This window comes from Mustela nivalis (genome assembly GCF_964662115.1).
Source record: "Mustela nivalis genome assembly, chromosome: 6".
NCBI lineage: Eukaryota > Metazoa > Chordata > Mammalia > Carnivora > Mustelidae > Mustela > Mustela nivalis.
Genome location: NC_139025.1, coordinates 66166363 through 66187971, shown reverse-complemented (window position 1 = coordinate 66187971; position 21609 = coordinate 66166363). Strand labels below are relative to the sequence as shown.

Below are 21609 nucleotides of genomic sequence, written 5' to 3'. Positions count from 1 at the left end.
ATTTTATAACAGGCTTAGTCTTCTGTTGCTGTGTGCAAATGGCAGTCCTTTACAAGTCATCAGGCCATGATTTGTGCATGGCCTGATAAATTGAGGTGAAAGAGAAGCTTTTTGTGAGGGGAGGAAAAACGGTTCTGTTCAACTTTGCTTACTTTCACTACCTTTAAAAACTCATTAAATAGGTTTCTGCCTTCTACTTGCCGAAGTGTTTAAAACCCTTTTTAATGAAAAATTCTAATCCTATATAATCACACCATAAGTACTTTCTTTCTGTTCAAAGAGGAAACAGTGTTAAATTTTAATGCATACCTCTGGAAAGCTATAATAAAAGTGTTCAGTCAGTTTTAAATCCGATTAGTGTAACTGTTACAGATTAGAGAAAAATCCCAAGTGATTGAAGCAAGTCCCCAGCTCAAGGAACTAATTTAGGGTCCAGGCCTATCACACCAGAATCAAAGGGAACATGAAGGCTTTCGCATCCAGTTTGCCCAAATTTGTTCAGAAAAGAATAAAATAAAATCCTGTGCTAGATATTGCAGCAATATAAAGACAACTTTTCGAACAGGAGGCAGATAAGGCATAAGGCACCACTAGACAATGTGAAATGAGGGGAAGAGCAGAAGTGAGGAGTCCTCTAAGAGAATTCAGAAAGGACGGAATCACATGCCAGGGAGAGAAACCCTGAGACTTCTTAGAGGATGTAACTTCTAAAAGAGGATTTTTAGGACAGACAGACTCCACAGATGAGGAAACACGGTTATCGCTGCTAAGGTGGGAAAAAGTATAAAATTTTCCAAGAACTTGAGAAACTTTGTTTAGAACTTTGAGAAGGGCGGGGAATGCCACTTTGTTGAGCAGAATGTTGAGCAGGCACTATACCAGGAATCAAGATCTATTTTCTCATTTACTCCTCACAGCATCCCAGTGAGCTGGTTATTATCCCCATTTTATAGGTGAGAAAAATGAACCTCAGATTGTCAAACTTGCCTAATGTTGAACAGCTAGCAAGTGGTGGCACTCCGAAGAAAAATATGGTTGAGCTTCTCTCAGTATTTAGCCTCAGGAACTTCCTGAGTCATACATTCCTCTTATTCACCTTTAAGGCCTGATTTGTTCTAAAAGACTTTCCTGACCACCTGAGTTAGAAATTGTATTTCTGGTCTCTGAAATCACAACATTCTTAATTGTCATTACCCAAGTGGCATTTACTGTACCCTGCCTTCTATTATTATTTCTTCTCATGCAGTTGTTGGTTGGGCAATTGTGTTGAGCAGGAATATCAAAAATATCTGAAAAGAAATGCGTATGTATATTTAAATATTTATATTTTTGAGGCTGTTCTTCCACCTCACTTTGCCTTCTTCAGTTGTCTAAGACCATCTAGAGGAGAGGGTAGTTATCTAAACCCAAAGAGTTTATGCCAGAACATGTAAAGGCAGCAGCAATAAGCATTTTTAAATATTCCCTCGGTGTTTCAAATTCCCACCCCCTCCCCAGTGAGAACCAGTAAGCTAGGTGGATTGAAAATCAGGTGATTACACTTAAAAAAAAAATTAAATTGAATTTTTTAAAAAATCAGGTGATTTGATATCAGGTCCCAGCTCTGCCACTTACTAGTTGTGTGATCCTTACCATTTCTGAGACCCACTCTTATCATGTATAAGTTGGAAATCATTTTATCTGCTTTTTAGGATTAATTTAAAAGTCAAATGACTAAGTCTGTAAAGTCTTATATAATGGGATGGTATTAACATGTCTGGATTAGAAACATCTTAAAATCTGGACCCTGCTTGCTCCTTGCTTTTATATATACAAACTAAGTGATTGCACTTAGTAGATACTTAATAGTAGGTGTTGATTCACAAATGTATGTCTCAGAACCTTAGGAAAATAACACATTCAACTAAGATATCAAGGAAATATACTGAAATGTCCTCCACCTGGGATACCATTTATCTCACAACTTTTCCCCAGCCTGGATACATTTTAAGGACAATGCCTATTTAAAAGTCATGGCTGTCTCTGAAATGAGGAGCTTTGGGCTCCAGATTGTCATTATCTACCATCTTTCCTCTCTCACACTCTCCATTCTATACCTCCAAACCAAGATGCTCACTTACACCTCTTTACAGTCAAGATGGAACTCGGCCTTAATAAATTAATGATTACTAAAGAATAGAGGACACTTTTTACCTTTCAAAACAAATCTTCTAATGAATGATAAGAAAAATTAATTTCCTCATTAAAAGAGGACCAGGAAGGGGAAATGAAAGCCAAATACAAACCCCCTACAGTAAGAGAAAGGATGGCAAAAAAATAAAAACAAGGATTCATGAATGCAGGAAGAAATTAAAACAAACCTGCAGGCCCTCATAAATACAGCAATCAGGCAGCTCCATGCATGCATCCCATATTTGAATTTTTATTTTACATGAAGTATTTTTGTATCTGCTTTGCCTAAATTTGGCCTCTTACCAAAGCCTAATGACTCTACTTTATGTTAAGCTTTTCGAAGGATCTAAACTTAAAACTCGGGGGGAAAAAACCTGTTAATTTATCTTGTAGGAAAAGGTGTTATAATTTGAATGAAAAACAGCAAGCAGACAGATAAAAAGGAGCTGGCACAAAGCTCAGGCAATCAGTAACATTTTTTGTACCTGCAGGCTGAGAAATTGTCTCCAGTGTTGTATGATGTTATTACCATTGCCTATTTTCACTTGTACATTAGGTTCAAGCATAATTGTGTGAAGATTTGATGTTCTCCACAGATTTACTATTTTAATAAGCTCATAATGTTAAAACACTATATGTGTTGACAGAGGTACTTACACTGTATTAAGCAAACAAATCAAATCATTTTCTTTAAAATGCTAAGCAGCCTAACTTGACCTTTCTACAGGCCCTGGTCAGTTCGGAAATGGACCCAGATAATAGTCTTCTCTGACTCTCTATCTTTATTCCTTTCATCAGCAAACATACTTGTCCTCATAGACCATATGCCATTATCACTCCAGAAACTGCCTTTACTCTATTGAAGTTTATGGGGCAGAGTGGAGCCACTATGCTCGATACTCCTGAATATTCATGGTAACCAGAAGCAAGCTCAGGTACCAAAAAGCAAGTGTGTCATCTAGTTCATAAATCTATTTTTTGAAGTAAAATTTAGGACTTGGTAGGACGTGGCTGTATTAAAATAGGAGACATTAAATCCATGCAACAAGCAAAAGGGAGACTCATTGGCATAAGTAAATTCAAGGTCAGAGGCAGCTGGATTTTGACATTGAGTTCAATATCGAAACAGAAAAAGTAGCGTCCCCAGTTTTTGCAGATCATTTTGGTCTCTTCTTAATTTGAAGAAATAATTTAATAAATATTTAAAAATACATATCCTTTTCTTTAGATTAAAAAAACACATAAGCATGGAAGAAAGAAATCAGTGATTCTCTCTCTCAGAAATGATCCTTGCTGATTTTAGATCTTATTATTCCAGGCTTCTTCTGTGCATGTTTGAATAGGTTAATCTGACACAAACTGATTTTTAAGTTGGTGTTTTTCTTTCCACTTAATGTTTTGTTAATATCTTTCCATGTGGTTAAATACTCTCCAACTTCAATAACACATTAATAGCTGTGTAGTATTCCATTAAGGAATACTGTGTTGCCTATGGTGGGATATCTGGGTTGCCTCCACAACCCAATTAAGATGGTAATGAACTTATAGCAAGTTCTTTTTTAATATCAAAGCCTCCATCTGCACTCCTCATAAGACATTTTATAGCTCGAAAAGGCTTTAACTCTTGTGAATTTAGTGACTTAGACTTTTCTATTGACTTCCATTTAATCTTAAGGATATATTACACAAAACAACTCTTTTATCTGAAAACTTATAAAAAATAATTACATCTGCATCAATTAACATTTTACTTCTATAATTCCATAATGTGTACTTCATATATATTTGTTTCTGCAACATCATCCTTAGAATAAATATATGAAATAATATACATACTTGCACAATTACTTCCACCTAATCCAAAGACAATTCTCTTTTATCTAATGATTCATTCAACAAGTACTTATTAGGTACCTACTGTATAACATGTACTATGCTGCATGCCACTGGAGAAATATTTAAGCATCTACATTGGGTATGTCTTTACTTCAAAGTCAAAGCCACTAGGAAATGTTTATGTTTTTCCTATATTTTCCACAAATATCAGAGGCAATACTTAATTTATGTTATATAAAGATGTTGTTCTATTTTTGAGTGGCATGTGGACCTTTATCACTTGTTGACCAATTAACTAATAACAAGAAGGTCTAACAAATCTCTCTCTTTTTTTTTTTTTTAAAGATTTTATTTATTTAACAGAGAGAGTGAGCACAACCAGGCAGAGTGATAAGCAGAGGGGAGAAGCAGGCATCTTGAGCAGGGAGCCTGATGTGGGACTCAATCTCAGGACCCTGGAATCATGATCTGAGCTGAAGGCAGATGCTTAACCAAGGGAGACCCCCCAGGCCTCCTATAACAAATCTCTCTTGACAGAAATATAATCTATACCAATCTGGGCCAAATTAACAGGGATTTTCAGCAGTTCTGTACTTTCTGTGGCCCTTAGATAACAGCCAATAGATAATCAATTATGTAAGAGGCTCATCTTGATAGGTGAGATGGGCAAATGAGCATTAACAAACTTTTAAGGGTCCCATCACCTCCACAGTAAGTTTTAGGGCCTGCCCATCAAGATCATCCAATATCTCTCTTGCATATCCTCAGGCTAAACAATGTTCCTTTATCCCATCATTTCACTTTTTAATATGTCTACCTTTACCTTCTCATTTTTTCAGTGATTCAGCTATAACCTAAAAATTCACCCATTCTATCTGCCATCCTTCTAACACCTTCCCAAACTTCCATCAGACTAAATAATGACCCTCTTCTTGTGAACACTTCAAAGAACACTCAAAGCTGGCCTCTTTCTCAAAATCTTTCCTGACTGATTGGAAGATAAAGCAGCTTTCCAAAGAGTTCCATCTCAACAGCATGCCATTCCCCATGGAATGTGTATTTGGATATAGATAGTGTTGTTACATATGTATGAGAATATGTTTTACTTATTCACCTGCCTTTTTTCAGCCTGATTGTGAGCCCCTAAAGACTAAGAACATGTTTTCTCTTTATTCTGTAATGATCCCACCCCCACAGAGTTACACTGCTAAATGTTGGTGCCACCTTTCTTGAAAGCAGCTATCAATAATTACAACATTTTAACTAGCTAGGTCTTAGAATACAGATTTTTAGAGGTAGAAGGCAATGTTAGAGGTTACCAAGTGCATCACCTTTCTCTTTTTAAAGCTCACATTTATTTAGTATTTATTACATTCCAGATACTATGCTAAGCTCTTTATGTGAATTATCTCATGTAGTCCTCACAAAAATTGATGGAGTAGGAATTCTAAATATCCCCATTTTTGTGTGCCTACCAAAACTCTCCTTGCACCTTTCCACGAGAAAGTATACACAAATGAACGAACAATAATAGCTTAACCTAGGATGAGGACTAGAATAAGATGGAGGGGTGCAGGGCAAAATTTGAGGAGGCTTGCTCTTTCAGGGTTGTGCAAGCACTTCCTTAAATTTTGCCCTTTAGGTATCTCTCTTGCCTCACCCTAGTCTCAGTCCTTACTAGACCTTATTGTATGTCAGGTACTGCTATAAGTATATTATGTAGTCAATACAACAAACCTATGAGGTAGGTAGTGTTATCCTCATTTACAAATAAGGAAATGGAGATTAAATAATAATCTGCCTGAGATCCCACAGTTAGTAAGTGACAGGGATGGTATTCAAATCCAAACATCCTGGTTGTAGATAGATAATTAAATGAATACATGAAATAAGGAATGGATGACTATTAAGGCCACACTGAAAGTTAGGCAGAGCTGAGGGAGCCCCAAATCCTGATTTCTGGCTCTCAATCTAGTACAATTCCCCCATACCTTTCAATATCAAAGTTTCTTTGGTGACTTATCAAATTAAATGTAAGCAATTGTTGACTTTTCTCTAACTGAACAGTTTTTTTAAAGCAGGTAATAAAGACGTTTGAATCAAGCGCATGTAAAAGGTAGCAGTCCATAATTTCTAACAATACTAGACTTTTCTCTGAATTATTTAATCTCATAGTTGGGTAAAGGTCAAATTTCTAAACTATTTAAACAATTACTGACTATAAGTATAACTGCATGCTACCAAGCTGCTCATTTTCTACTAAAAGTTGTAGATACAAGTATTAAGATCAAGTTCTTTCCTGCCCCACTTTCTAGGTAATTTTTCTGGTTCTGGTAATATTTTCATGGATTCCATGATTCAGAGCAATAGAGATTATCTTCACTAAGGGATCTAATACTTCACAGAACATTGAGTTGTTGCTTTATCTTCCATGGAGTATTTTTGCTCTGCCTTAAAGCTTCCTTCTCTTAATAAGAACATCCCTACCCTGATTTTATGTTACTTTGGTAATTCTCACATTGCAGGAAGTTCCCAGATGATAAAGTTTATAATACTTGCTTGTCAAAAAAAATCAGGGAGTCAGAAAAATACTGCCACTTTTGTTACCATTGATACTAGGTTAGTTTTATCGCTTCTCAGCCTTTTGGCTAAGATCAAGTGTGATACTAGGTTAGTTTTTTAATTTCCTAATCTTCAGTTCTAGGAAATGAATCTGATTGACCAAGATCATCTTTCTAGGCATGCAAAATCACCTATGACTAGCTTTCTATGCACTAACTCCCCTTAAATTAAAGATCTTCCAGTAATCTAATCATTGAGGCCAGGGACAGGGACCCATAGAAGAGAACTTGGCAGTTTAGGGAAGCTTCATATAAAATGGTACAGATTGGAAATAAGTAAGCAGTGAAATAAAAAAGCAGAGCAAGATTTTTTTTATACTTTGATGTGTATTTCAGAAACAAATTGGAATAGGGAAGTTTATGTGAATTCGTAAGAAACAAATTGGTTTTTAAAAACTCCTCAATGAGTGTTATACTCTAAAAACTGGAACAATGGGAAAATTTAGAAAATATCAGAAAATGTTGTCTTTAGGAAAATATTGAAGAGGCTTCAGTAGCAACAACTGTCATGAATGGGTTAGAACATGCGATATGCTATGTACTGTAATACCTAGATATAAACACATGAAACTGACAATCCTAAGAGTACATTCAAGAACTTCATGGACATACCTGATAAAATTTCACAGTTGTATTGAGTGTCTAAAACATCAGCCACTTTTTTTTTAGACTCCATTTATTTATTTTAGAGAAAGAGACAGAGACAGAGAGAGCATGAGCAGAGGGAAGACAAGCAGACTCCATGTTGGGCACAGAGCCCAACACAGGGCTCAATCCCAGAACCCTGACATTATGACCTAAGCTGAAATCACAAGTCAGATGCTTAACCAACTGAGCCACCCAAGTGCCCCAACAACAGGCATTTTATTTGAATGAATTTATATGTTTCATGTCCTTTTAGAATAATAGTTTCTGAAGATAGTACTTTGCCATTTAAGATTTGCTTTATGGAGCACCTAACCCCATACATCAATACAGGCAATAAATAAAGAGAACACTGTAAGATGTTGGAAAATATAAATATCTTTCTTTTTCTTTTTTTTTAATTTCAGGGAAAAAAATAACATGAGACTCTATAGTGAAATGGAACATCTATAGATTTTGAAGCTAGAGAGGACAGATTGAACAGTGCTTCTGTGAGGACTTGGGAAATCAATTATCTGCTTTAACCTGACTGATCTCATCTTGTAAATTTTTATGAGGATTACATAAGAGTATGTAAAGAACATGCCATGTCAGAACTTGTCAAGTCCTCAGGATAAGGTAACTTTTATTACTTTATCATATATATTTTTGGAACAGTAGAATCATAGTATAAAAACTATGACAGATGGATATAATATATCTAATGTAAAATGTGGCCAACATAGACAAATCAAATATTGAAGAATCATGTATCAGTCAGGGTAAGCTAAATAAACTAATTAATTTAGCAGAGGCTCAACTTCAGTTACTCAGGGAGTAAGGCTGACAAAGACACTACCTTCTAACAGCCACTTCTTCTGGAACATATAGACTCTTCAGTCACCAGCACGGTAAGAGGGCACTGGAGTGTCTCACACATTGCCAAGCACATATCAATATTAGAAATGACATGTATCACTTCCACCCACAACCAATTGCAAAAGCTAGTCAACATGGCCCCATCTAATTGCACAATGGTAGAGAAATGTAACCCTCTCATATACTTGGAAGGAAAGGAGAATGAGATACGGTGAACATTAGAAGGCCTTACCAAAAGATTTGTCCTTAGCTCAAAAGGCTTTCAGAAAAGAACCATATAATTGAGTTTTTAATAAGGTGGGTTGTTTTTTTTTTTTTAAGAAATGAATTTTATCTTCTTGGTGATGTGGCATATTTGGTTGATTTGGGTATGGGGCAAAACATTGCAATTAATCATTGTTGGAGTTGTCCTGGGTATGGCAAAATAAAAGAAGTTGCCATCCAGAAAGGAACTTTGCACAACAAAGTGTTAAATGAAATACTACCAGGCAAAATAAGGCAATACTCTTTTGCTGTCTAGCACCACACAAGATGCTAACTAAAAGAGTAAATAAAAACATTCAACATGCATTTAGCTTTCATAATTTACCTTCTGCAAGGTTGATTTAGAGTATGCAGAATATGCCACATTATTTAAGCTGTAAAAAGGAGCTGCTTTACACTACCTGCCATGTACAATTATAATAATCTGTCAGACAAATATAATTACAGAGTGTGATGTCTGTTTGAGTGTGAAGGCTTTGATTGTGTGGTATTGTCTGCTCCACACTGTGGCACAGCATAAACAATTGTACTCTGTGGCAACTCTCAGCCAGAACTGATGCTCACATCAGGAACGCCCTATTAAATAGCACAAACGGGTGGGTTTGGGTTGAAGATTGTTGACTTTGTTTGATTTTTTTCCCCCGACACTTTTCCAAGGGCAAACTTGACCACAGTAAGTTTTCTGCAGTACAGTATGATAGGTCTCCAAGATATTGTTAATAAAAGTGAGTGGGAATGGGAGGCTAAGGCAAGGTATGGCCAATTAACAAGTTCCAACCATTTTAATGATGAAAAGTAGGTTGAGAAAGGAATGCATGGGTCACTTTAATGATTAAAAAAATAATTAGGTGACACTTCATGGATCTAAAAGATTAAGTTGGTATTTTATAGAGTAAGTTATTATTGTAATTTGTTACTGGACCTCACACCAGCTGACAAAATAGAAAAGGTAACCATCATTATAGCCTCATAATCGTATTAAAGAAATTAAAGATGTGTTTGGCTTTAAATTAAACAATTGTTTCCTCGTTGTACCTTCTATACTAAGTTGGATCAAGCTATTTTTAATTTATTTTTCAACTGATGATCTCATCACTGTGACTGTGACCTTCATACCCAGATATTTTGCTGTGGGACTTCTCTGCAGGGTACACCTTTTGTTTTTTAAGATGAAACTTGCCTAGAAGGGATTTAAGAGTATTGGCTTACCAAATTCTGCTCTTTTATAGTTCATGTGGTAGAGAAGTTTTATATTATAATCCAAACTCTACGCCTGATCACGTGGTCAGTCCAAAGTAAAAACCTGGATTTGGCTTCTGGTTTTCTTTTAACTTACAAATATATAATGTCATGATGATATCTGAAACAGCTTAGAAAGATTAAGCAACTTTTCACTAACAGCACAATTTGCTTTCATTGATAAATGAGCACTAATATCCTATTCCTTCTGGCCATATGAAAAAAGAATTCCAGAGATTAGTTAATATAAACCTGATAACTTTGTGCTAGAGATGTGAGTTTTCTGGATGAATCCACCATTGAGAAGAAATAGCATTTTTATGATGTTTCAGTGTTTGAGTCTTCCAGTATAGGCTCCATGGACAATAACAAATCTATCATAAAATAACCACAGAATCTTGAAATCTTTGCACTGGAAAGACCTCGACCAAATAGAAATGATACTTCATTCCTTGGACCCTAATGTACCCTCTGTATCTTTCTCTCATAGTTATTGGAAGGATAAGATGCCTACTTATATTGGTCTACAAATCCCTTAAGACCAAGAATTATAATTTACTCCTCTTTGTCTCCTGAATGCTTACAATAGGACCTAGGGTAGCATGAATAGCTGAAATGATAGATGAATAGAAAAAAGAAAAAAATACTATATTGCAATAATGGATATTTGTGGGACCTTCTCCAGTATCTACTCCCTCCCTTCCTTTCCAACAGTCCCAATTTCTGTTTGAAGATTCAAGTGGTTTCAGAGAAGCTCTTATTATCTCCAACTCCAGGAGTAGAATATGTAATCTAGGTTAAACCAATTAGCACATTCCATCTATCTAACAAGTTTTTGGCTCTGCCTTGAGCACATGACCTAACTAAAAATTTTCATTCAGAGAGAATCTCAGAATTATTTCTGAGAAGGAAGAAACAAAGATGCTTTTTGCTGGGTGTAAATGTGGAAGCATGCAATCCTAGAGTGGATGACAGCCACTCAGGACCATGAGGAGAGCAAGTCTTAGAATAGAACCAACGTTAAGAAAGGTATATAGCAGAGACAGAAAGAAACTGGAAGCCTCATTCGAACCTAATCTTATCTCTGGATTTTTCAGCTATAAAAAAAGAAACAAAGAAAATAAAATTCCTTTATTTTTCATGTTAGCTTGGGTCAGATTTTCCGTTTCTTGCAACACAAAGCGTCCTGATTCAATTGTAAATAATGCCATTGAACAGATGTGAGCTGAACAAGCACCATGTACTTCAGAAATATTGGCAAGCCCTAATGCAAACCATTCCACAAACAAACTACAAACCAAAAGTGATGAACACTCCTAATTTCCATTTCCCACTAAAAGGAACCAAGGCTTCCTAAAGAAATGGTTGATTTTCCAGGTCTTGTGTAGGAAATGTACAAGTTGAGACAGGGACATCTAGTTATGTCAAAAGGCAAGATAGTTCTCACAAGCGACTATGCTAAAGAATGAAACCAATTTGAAACAACTCCCACCAGCTAAAAGTGGGACAGCTTGAGCATCTAATAATAATAATAATAGTAATAATAATAATAATTGCTAAGGATCAAAACTGATCAAATATGTTAAATATGATGCTTTCATAGTGGTACTAGAGTAAATAAATTTCATTGATCATACAGAGTATTAGGAGACCACCTAAATAAAGAAAAACAAATATTTAATTTGCCTTTCTTGTATGAACTCTGCTCCAGGGAGTTGTTAAGTTGTTAATAGTTGTTAAGGAAAAGTTTCTCACTAAACTACATTTCCTAGCAAAGAAATGAAGAAAAGTCCTTTTTGCAAATACTTAATGCAATAATAGATCTGGGCAATAAACGTGAGTGGCTGCTTACATCCCCAAAAATAAAACCCACACATTATGTGCCTCTTGATGGAAGTGTACCATACCACCCATGAAGTATTCTTGTCAAATAATCAAACATGAATCAGATCAAGCCTCTTAGTCTAACTACTATTCCATAGGAAATAAAAGAGAGATGCAATCAACAAAATCCAAAGTGTGGGAAGCTCTACAGAGAAAATGACCCAATTTTTATGAATAAACTGCAAAGAAAAAATAGAGATATAACTTATAGATTAAAAGGTTCTTAAGAGATATAGCAATCATTTGGTAACATGAAGACCTTGTTGACATTCTGGTTTAAACAAACCAACTATAAAAAATATGAGACAATCAGAGAGATTGGAATCCTGATTGAATATTTGATGATAGAGGGAATTACTATTTTTATAGGTGTGATAATGTTACCATTGTGATTTTTTTTAATTTCTTACCTTCTATAGATTCATACAGAAGGAGTTATGGGTACAAAGATGTCTAGTACAATATTATTTGGGAGAGGGGAAATAAAGGTGAAATAAGATTGCCATGAATTCATTATTGAAGTTGAGTGGTAGGTATATGAGGGTTCATTAAACTATTCCTTCTGCTCTTGGATAATATTTAAGATTTTCCAAAATAAAATTTTTAAGTATATCATTCCATTATCATTCAAAATCATATATACATGCCAGCCTTTCTTGCTTTCACATGAACAGGCTGTCATCCTTCAATCATGTTTTAATTTCTCCACATTGTAGTTCACCCAGTCACTGATATCTGTATGCCTTCTTCCCAGAGAGTGGGCATTATCCCACACATGCACACTCATCCCCATGGAGGTGTTATAGGAAATCCATCACTCTCCCAGCTTAAAAGACTTCACTTTTTTTTTTGTCTTACTGTTATGTCCAGCTAGCCGATATATAATACATCATTAGTTTTTGATGTAGTGTTCAGAAGTTCATTAGTTGCGTATAATACCCAGTGATCATCACAACACATGCCCTCCTTAATAGCCATCAACCAGTTACCCCATCCACCCCTTCTGCAATCCTCACTTTGTTTCCCAGAGTCCAGAGTCTCATAGTTTGTCTCCTTCTCTGATTTCTTTCCATTCAGTTTTCCTTCCCATCCTCTATGGTCCTCCACTCTATTCCTAACTGGAAGGGATTGTGCTAAGTGAAATAAGTCAAGCAGAGGAAGATTTCATTTTCATAGACATGGTTTTCTTCCATTTATTTCCTTACACCTCTATTCTACTTTAATGGCACTATTTATTCCAATTCCTACATCCCTCTTTAGAAATGAACCATACTGACTAACTCATGCAGACAGACCTATAGATAGCCAGTGCTATGTTGAAAAGTTTCAACATCTACATTTCTGTGGGCCTATATACATAATCTGGCTCAGTGTAAACCTCTTAAGTGAAATGCTCTCCTGGAAATAAAACCTGCTCTCTATGTTCTTCTATTTTATTTCAAACTCAATACAAAGCAATGGTCCCCAAAGAAAAGTTATGCTGGAGTTAGGTTCACACTATTTCTCTGAAATGTAATAGGAGATTTAAACACAGATGATATGACTGGTTAATAAATGTCACCATTGAGTAGCTTTGTTCACCTAATAATATCATTCCAATCATTATAAACAAATTGAAGGGGTTCTTATGTGAAACAAACACGGCAGGACTTATTCCTGCGTAACACAAGACCAAGCCAGGGCAGCCAATCCTAACGGCCTTCAAGAAGGGGCAAGGCTGGCGTGCAGCTTTGTGGTATCCCGGGAGGATTTTATTTCCAAATATAAAATTCATGCCATGCTCACAGGCAGAACCTTAGAATAGTCATAATGATCTAATGGCAGCATTACTATGGACGGCTGCTACTAATACTTTGAACTACTGCCGTTCTATACAGATCCAAGGATATGATTTCAAAGCTCATGTGGAATGAAGACTGCCCCAACTGAAAGCAATCCACCTGAGTAAAAAAGAGAGGAAAGAAAAGAACAGGGTAGAATGCAACCGAAGCCCACAATTTGGGATTTCTAGGATAGGGAGGTCGGAGCTGGTTCTCTGATTATGGGGTTTCTTTTATTATTGTTGTAGTTTGAAGGAGTGGCAAAGAAAGAGAAATTGTCTCTAAATTGCATGACTGACTTTTTGAATTACCTCTAACTTAAAGATTATAATGTGTTTATTTTCCTCTTCCAAGAAGAGAAGGATAGGAATTGCTCCATCACCCTCATGCTCTTTTCCTTCTGCTATCAAAGGAACAAGAATTCATTGATGACAACTCCCTTGTGCTCAATCTTGCTTCAATACTGACAGCAAAATGAAAAGAAATAGCATATTAACTGCAAAAGAGGTCCGAACCCCTGTTAAGTCCAACCTTAAAAACATCCAAGGCCTGTTGGGCCTGTCACTTGACATTTAGACAAAAATGGCTGTTAGGCAGAAAACTGCCTAACAGTTAAATGCCTGTATTTATAGGTAATACTCACTGTTTCAAACCTAACCATGCAATTCTTGTGGGAAGAAGTTCTGACAGAGCTAACAAGCCTGTAAAAGATAGATAGATAGATAGATAGATAGATAGATAGATATAGATATAGATATAGATATAGATATACACACACATATACATGTATGTGTATATATATATATATATATATATAATTTTTAAATGCTTTGGGAATTTCCTTTCATTCGTTCAATAATTTGCAGTTGGAATTCATAATTTTAGCAGAGTTTCTCACATACAATCCCAAATTTGGAAACACCTATTTTAGAGTATATTGTAACATGTGTTTAAGATACATTGAATCTTTGGAGAAAAGTGCTATAGAAATTTAATAAATGAAAGCTCATTTTTGAAACTTTGTAAAAATATATGCATTTGAATTAATTTTTAGCTAGACAATCTCCTTGGCAGGTAATGTGTAGTGATCCCATATGCCCCAGATTTTAAGGTTCTGGAGTATGGGAAGAAAAAGGTTATGGCCTAAAGAAGCTCATTCTGAGAGTGGAATAGTTCTCGACAAAAATCGGAGTGGGAATGCCAATTTTGGCCTTGAAAATGCATTCACTTATGCTATTTGGAATGTGAAAGAGATTTGAAATATATAAAAAGTAGAGTTATAAAGGGCAGCTGGATTCAACCACATGGTCAAATTTGAATCAGCAAACTGACATTCTCTGAGATAACACACATTATGTCCTTTAAAATTAAAAAGGAAAACAAGAGCCAAGTATCATTACTCATTTGTTATTTTGTGAGCTGGTTCAACTCAAGAATACATAATTTTCTGGTTATAATGCAAACTAAGGAAGGATGAGAGCCAGATATAAACAATCTCTTCCTTCTGGAGTAAAATATATAGCTATCTAGGGAATCAGTGTGATTATGAAGAGACCAGATGCTTTGATTCTTGGCTGCTATAGGACCTGGCCTAGCAACCTACAGCTTTATCATCAGAGAGGTAAAGATGAGTCCAAGAGATTAAAAAAAAAGATAGAAATAAAATTCTTTGTAAGTAAGCAAAAGTGAGGACAACCTTTTCATAAGCAAAGTAAGCTGATGAAGGTGCAGAAAAAGGTTTCACCAGAAAAGCCACTGTGTAATTATCTTGCTTAAAGCATGACATTTGAACCTTCACATGGAAGCATCAGTTTCTAATGCATTAAACTTTAGGGTTATATATTGGACAAGTTCTGGTTCTTGTTTTTATTTCTCTTTAGTGATTTGTTGACTATTATGTATTACCAACATATTCACAGCATATATAGCATTTGATTAATATGTGTATTTTGCAGAGATGTTTTATTTAAGCCAACTAAATAATGTCCTTCATACATACTTCCAAATTTAGGACAAATATAGAAAAGTTATTTATGTTAATATCATGTATTATATTGAAGTTGCCAGATCATTTAATTTTCCTGTTTGCTAGAGTTAGAAATGTTTTACATACACCACAAATGACTTGATCTTCCAAGAAATCTTATTTTGTTATTCTAAAAGTATAATAAGGGATTGAGGGCAAGTCTGGGAATATGACAGAGTAACCAGAGCTTAAGCTCACCTTGTCCATGGCTACAACTAGATAACACATTAGTCTAAATAACCCAGAAAATGACCTGAAGACTAGCAGAACAAACTCCACAACCAAAGATACAGAAGTCTCATTGAAGAAGGTAGGAAGGGCAGAGATGTGAGAGGTAGTGTAGAGCAAGGAGCATGGAAAGGGGAGAGAAACAGATTATCACACCAGGGGGTCCACATAGGGACTCTGAGTCCCTATAACATTTGGCTTTGAAAGTGGAAGGACTGAATTGTGTGAGTTCTTATAACCAGCAGAACTTAAAACCTGGAATTTTAAAAATCATTAACTCAGATATGGAAGAACCCAGAGGGTGATAGGAAGCCAGGTCCCTACTCCTAGAGAGATAACACAACAAACAGTCCAAGGAGATACAGTCTAGAAGCAGTAGTTTGAAAAATACCTAGTACATATAGGAGGAAGAGTAGTTTACTCATTTCAGAGCACATCATGGAGGGGCAGGGATTGTTAAGGGACTTCTCCAGGAACAAATTTACTGGCAGGCACAATCTCCCTTCTCTACCCTCAGGATAAACACATGGCCACCTGCAGGAACCAGTGCTGAACTGGCATTCACTAACTTTCTTACACCAGGCCCTACCCCCTCACACTTTGGCAGATCCACCCTTTCTGGTCACTTTTGCCTCAATCCCAGTGTTGTGGGCTCAGAAGACCTGTGCAAAGCTTGCCAACACCTTGTCTCCTGACCTGCATGCTTTGTGAAGCCTCAGTCCCACTGGTGGTGGAGACAGCTGGCCCTATAGAAGCCTAAGGCACACCTTGTTAAAATTGCATGTCCTACCCCATCCAGGGACCAAACACTGCCCACAATTATCAAAGAGAACCTCTGCAAACAATTGTACCGAAGGAGAATGTGGCCAGGGCACAACAGCAGTGTGCACACAACACATGCAGGAGACATCCCCTGAAATGCCAGGTTCTCCTGAACAAGGGACACTACACTACAGGGCACAAAGGACCTCATCTTCATAAGGCCATTACTTTCAAGAGCAGGAGATACAGCTGACCTTTTTTTTTTTTTTTAAGGTTTTATTTATTTATTTGACAGACAGAGATCACAAGTAGGCACAGAGGCAGGCAGAGAGAGAGGAAGGGAAGCAGGCTCCCCACTGAGCAGAGAGCCTGATGTGGAGCTCGATCCCAGGACCCTGAGATCATGACCTGAGCCGAAGGCAGAGGCTTTAACCCACTGAGAGACCCAGGCCCCCCTATAGCTGACCTTCTTAACAGATAGCAACAGATAGAGAGTTAAGCAAAATTAAGAGACAGAGGAACATGTCCCAAATGAAAGAACAAGACAAAACTACAGCAGGAGACCTATGCAAAAAAATGTATAAATAAATGCCTGATAGAGAATTTAAAGTAATGATCATAAAGATACTCACTGGACTTGAGAAAAGGGTAGTGGATATCAGTGAGATCCTTAACAGAGTGATTAAAAAAAAAAAAAAAAAGAACCAGTCAGATGAAAAACACAATACATGAAATTAAAAATACACTAGAAGAAATAAGTAGAAGACTATAGGAAGCAAACGAGCAAATGAGTGACCTGAAAGACAGGATAATGGAAAGTAATCAAGCCGAGCTAGTGAAGGGGAAAAAAAATTATGCAAAATGAGAATAGAAAAAAAAAAATGAGAATAGACTTCAGGAGCTCAGTGACTCCATTAAGCATATTATTTGCCTTAGAGGGATCCCAGAAGAAAAAGAGGGAGAAAAGAAGGCAGAAATTTTATCTGAAGAAATAATAGGTGAAAATTTCCCTAATCTGGGAAAGGAAACAGATATCCAGATCCAGGAGGTACCGAGAACCTCTGACAAAATCAACCCAGTGAGATCTGCACCAATACAAATAGTAATTAAAATGGCAAAAAGTGGTGGTAAAGAAAGAACTTTAAAAGCAGCATTAGAAAAGAAGATAGTTACATACAAGGGAAATCTCATAAGTCTATCTATGGATTCTTTCAGCAGAAATTTTGCAGGCCAGAGGGACTGGAGTGATATATTCAAAGTGCTGAAAGGAAAAAAATCTGCAGCCAAGAATACTCTATCCAGCAAGCCTATCATTCAGAATAGAAGGAGACATAAAGATTTTCTCAGACAAATAAAAGCTAAAGGGCTTTATGGCCACAAAACCAGACCTACAGAAATGTTAAAGGGGATTCTTTTAGTGGAAAGGGAAGACCATAAGTACAAGTAAGAAAAGTAGGAAACCTGGCGAGGATGTGGAGAAAGAGGAACCCTCCTACACTGTTGGTGGGAATGCAAGCTGGTGCAGCCACTCTGGAAAACAGCATGGAGGTTCCTCAAAATGTTGAAAATAGAACTGCCCTATGACCCAGCAATTGCACTATTGGGTATTTACCCTAAAGATACAAACGTAGTGATCCAAAGGGGCACGTGCACCCAAATGTTTATAGCAACAATGTCCACAATAGCCAAACTATGGAAAGAACCTAGATGTCCATCAACAGATGAATGGATCAAGAAGATGTGGTATATATACACAATGGAATACTATGCAGCCATCAAAAGAAATGAAATCTTGCCATTTGTGACAACATAGATGGAACTAGAGCGTATCATGCTTAGCGAAATAAGTCAAGCAGAGAAAGACAACTATCATATGATCTCCATGATATGAGGAAGTGGTGATGCAACATGGGGGCTTAAGTGGGTAGAAGAAGAATCAATGAAACAAGATGGAATTGGGAGGGAGACAAACCATAAGTGACTCTTAATCTCACAAAACAAACTGAGGGTTGCTGGGGGGAGGGAGGTTGGGAGAAGGGGGTGGGATTATGGACATTGGGGAGGGTATGTGCTTTGGTGAGTGCTTTGAAGTGTGTAAACCTGGTGATTCACAGACCTGTACCCCTGGGGATAAAAATATATGTTTATAAAAAATAAAATAAAATAAAATAAAATAAAGAAAAGTAGGAAACATAAAAGCAGTAAAAATAAGTGTATCAGTCAAGGGATTCACAAAATAAAAGGATGTAAAATATAACACCATATATCTAAAATGTGGAGTGGGGAGAGAATAGTAAAGAACAGTTTCAAACTTAAGAGACCATAAACTTAATATAGACTGCTATATGCAGAAGATATTGTATATAAACCTAATAATGGTAACCATAAATCAAAAACCAAGGATAGATATGCAAAAAATAAAAAGGAATCAAAATATATCACTAAAGAATATCAGCAAACCATGAAAGAGCATAAAAGAATAAAGGAGCAGAGAAGAACTACAAAATCAACCACAAAACAAGAAACATAATATCGATGAATCCATATCTGTCAATAATTACTTTTGAATTTAAGTGGATTAAACACTCCATCCAAAAGACACAGGGTGACAGAATGGATTAAAAACAAGACCCACCTATATACTGTCTATAAGAGACTCATTTCAGACCTAGAGACACATGTAAATTGAAAGTAAGGGGATGGAGAAACATTTATCATGCAAATGGATATTAAAAAAAAAAGCTGGGTAGCAATACTCATTTTGGACAAAATAGACTTTAAAACAAAACTGTAACAAGAAATAAAGGACACTATATAATAATAAAGGGGACAATCCAACAAGAATATATAACAATTCTCAGTATTTATACACCCAACACGGGAGCACCAAAATACATAAAAACAGTTAATAACAAACATCAAGAAACTAATCAGTAGTAATATAATAATAGTAGAGGACTCTAACACTCCACTTACACTAGTGCACAGATCATCCAAACAGAAAATCAGTAAGAAAATAGTGGCTTTGAACAACACACTGGAACAGATGGATATAGCACATATATTCAGAACATTCCATCCCAAAATAGAATACACATTTTTTTTCCAAGTACACACGGTACATTCTCCAGAATAGGTCACATATTAGGCTGCAAAAAAGGGCTCAACACATGCAAAAAGATCAAAATTATACCATGCATCTTTGTTGGCCACAATGTTATGAACCTAGAAATCACAAGAAAAAAATCTGGAAAGAGCACAAATATATGGAGATTAAATAATATGCGACTAAATAATGAATGGGTCAACAAGAAATGAAAGAAGAAATTAAAAATTACATGGAAACGAAAATATAATGGTCCAAAATCTTTGAGATGCATCAAAAGTGGTTCTAAGAGAGATTTTATAGCAATACAGGTCTACCTCAAGAAGCAAGAAAAATCCCAAATAAAAAACTGAATCTTATACCTAAAAAGGCTAGAAAAATAAGAATGAACAAAACCCAAAACCAGCAGAAGGAAGGAAATAATAATAAATATTAGAGCAATAATAAATAATATGGAAACCAAAAAAGCAAAAATAATAGATCCATGAAACAAGGAGCTAGTTCTTTGAAAAGATCAACAAAATTGATAAACCTTTAGCCAGACTCATCCAAAAGAGAGGGAGAGGGAGGACTCAAAATCATAAATGAAAGAGGAGAAATAAAAAATGTCACCACAAAAATACAATGACTGTAAGAGAATATCATGAAAAATTATATGACAATAAATTGTACAACCTAAGAGAAATAGTTAAATTTTTAGAAACATATAACCTATCAACACTGAAGCAGGAAGAAATAGAAAATTTGAACAGACCAGTTACCAACACTCAAAAAACTCCCAATAAGCAAAGGTCCAGACCAGACAACTTCACAGGGGAATTCTACCAAACATTTAAGGAAGAGTTAATACTGATTCTGAGAGCTTTTCCCCTGAAGATCAGGAATACTCTCACCACTTTCATTCAACATAGTGCTGGAAGTCCTAGCTACAATAATCAGACAACAAAAAGAAAAGACATCCATATTGGTAAGGAAGAAGTAAAACCTTCACTATTTGCAGAAGGCATGATATACTATATGGAAAATACAAAAGACTCCACCGGAAAACTACTAGAGCTGATCAATGAATTCAGTAAAGTCAAAGGATGCAAAATCAATGTATAGAAGTCTGCTGAATTTCTATGCATTAATAATGAAGCAGCAGAAAGAGAAACAAAGAAAACAATCCCACTTATAATTGCACCAAAAATAAAATACTACAGAAAATAAATCTCCCAGAAAATAAAATGACAAAGAAATGTATAGTGGGAAATAAATGAAAGAAAATTAAAGACTTGATCCAAGAGATCTGCATCTAAATTCAAAAAGAACAGAGAAAATGGTGAGCTAGAAATTACAAAAAAAAAAAAAAAAAAAAAAAAAAAATTCCAAACTGAAGTAAGTCTAAAGATGGGAAATTGCCTCTGAGTGTCCAGCAAAATGAGTAACAACAAAAAGACTCAGATAAAAGCACATCTTCCTGAAATTTCAGAACAATGTGAATATTAACACTATTATAAACAATAACAAACTTCATTAGAAAATAAATGTGGAGGCACATGGGTGGGCCAGTCAGTTAAGCATCTGCCTTTGGCTCAAGTCATGATCTCAAGATCATGGGATCAAGCCTGGGATCGAACTCCCAGGCTCCCTGCTCAGCAGGGAATTCTGCCTCTCCCTCTCCCTTTGCCCCAGCCCCCTGCTCATTTTCTCTCTCTCTCAAATAATAAAATCTTTTTAAAAACGTAATCGTGACTCTCTAGGTGAATATTTATGGTGTCTTACTAGAAAAAACAACGAAAATCTGCCAGAAAGTTTGCTTTGCATCAGCTCAAGGATTAATACTATCACAGGTCCCCATACATGCAACCTCCTGTTCTATCTTACTAGCTGGTAGTCAAGTGTCCCGATTAACTGGACAACATCATTAGTCAGCTGACATTTGAAATTCAGTATTTTAGGAGTATCAATGTAGGATGTGTGAAAGCATGGGTCATATGTGAGATAATTATTTTACGGAAGTTAAGGATGGTCTGTAATAATAACACTAACAGTTACTGAATTACTGCATTCCAAGTGCTTTCCTTGATTTATTCCTAAAGATGAACCTTGTCTATCATCAGCTCCATTTTACAGATGAAGAAATTGAGGTTTAAAGAAGCCAGGCAA

At 36.0% G+C, this 21609-nt stretch overlaps 1 long non-coding RNA gene across 1 annotated transcript in view; it reads left to right on the top strand.

The window, feature by feature from the left end:
* The window catches only part of LOC309868288, a 116018-nt gene that overhangs the window by 2941 nt on the left and 91468 nt on the right, over positions 1 to 21609 (top strand). The window contains exon 3 of the long non-coding RNA XR_014313622.1: positions 7682 to 7892. This is a non-coding gene — a long non-coding RNA (uncharacterized lncRNA). The remainder of the gene's footprint in view (positions 1 to 7681; positions 7893 to 21609) is intronic.